Source organism: Condylura cristata, unplaced genomic scaffold (genome assembly GCF_000260355.1).
Source record: "Condylura cristata isolate star-nosed mole 26May11 unplaced genomic scaffold, ConCri1.0 scaffold00042, whole genome shotgun sequence".
Taxonomy (NCBI): domain Eukaryota; kingdom Metazoa; phylum Chordata; class Mammalia; order Eulipotyphla; family Talpidae; genus Condylura; species Condylura cristata.
In genome coordinates this window covers 4,543,336-4,544,446 of record NW_004567143.1, presented here as the reverse complement: position 1 = coordinate 4,544,446, position 1,111 = coordinate 4,543,336, and positions in this window count along the sequence as shown.

Here is a 1,111-nt window from a genome sequence, read left to right as displayed (position 1 = left end):
GTGTCCTGGGTCCAGGCGGGGTGACTCAGGTGTGCTCCCACCTTCCAGAGACCCCAGCGGCGCCTGCTGACTGGTAGCGCCCTCCGGGCCACCCACCCCTGCCCCACTTCTGGGGTGCCCTCCCAGGGACCACTCGTTCTAGCGGCTAGTCAGAGGTGGCTGCCGGGGACCCCGGTCGAGACGGTAAAAACAGGGAGCTCCTCTCGGAGGCGAGTCCAGCCCCCCAGGGATCGGCCGGGGCCAGCCCGGGTCAGGTCAGCCGGGGCTGCGGGTTCCTGCAGCAGCGAGGGAGGCACCGGGGGAGGAAACTGGGGGAGACGGAAGCAACTGTGAGGAGGGACTGAGGGCTTCAGGGGGCAGCACAAGCAGACCCCGCGCCTGGCGCAGGCCAGCGCAGGTGTGGCCGTGGCCTCCTGAGCAGCACCGGGCAGCGTCTGCCGCGCCCCCACTACACGCAGGGGTGCTGGCTGGGCTGGACAGGCCTGGCGTTTCTGGGGGGCGGGCTCGCCAGTCCCAAGTATGTGGGGAGGCCCGGGTGGCCCCTCAAGGCGGCTGGCGGGCAGCAGTGCCCCAGGTGCCCGAGGGCCAGGCCTCGGGGGCGCCAATGGGCCGCTCAGGTGGGGCCATTCAGGTGGGGCCGCTCAGGTGGGGCCGCTCAGGTGGGGCGGGGCGGGCAGGTGGGGCGGGGCGGGGCAGAGAGGCCCCACCCAGCAGCCCAGCGGGAAGCTGGCCCCGGAGGCGCTCGCTCCCTCGAGTGCTGGAACCCCCAGCTGGAACCCCCGAAGGACAGCGCGGGGGGCGTGTGTCCGCCGAGGTCCCGGCAGCGGGGCCGCCCCGCGCGCCTTCGACGCGGTGGGGAGCGCAACCCCGCCCCGCGCGCGCCCCTTAGCGGGGCCGCCCCGCGCGCGCCCGTTAGCGGGCTACTTCACCTTCGCCAGCGAGACTTTCTACGAGGTGCGTGCAGGGGCCGCAGGCGAGCTGCTCCCACGCCAGTTCGGATCCAGCGTCGAGGCGTCCTGCACCCTGGCGCTGAGCCCACGTGCGCCGCGGCGTCTTCCAGCTGCACGTGGCCCGCGAGTTCCCGTGCGCCCTGCCTCTGGGCAACAGTGCG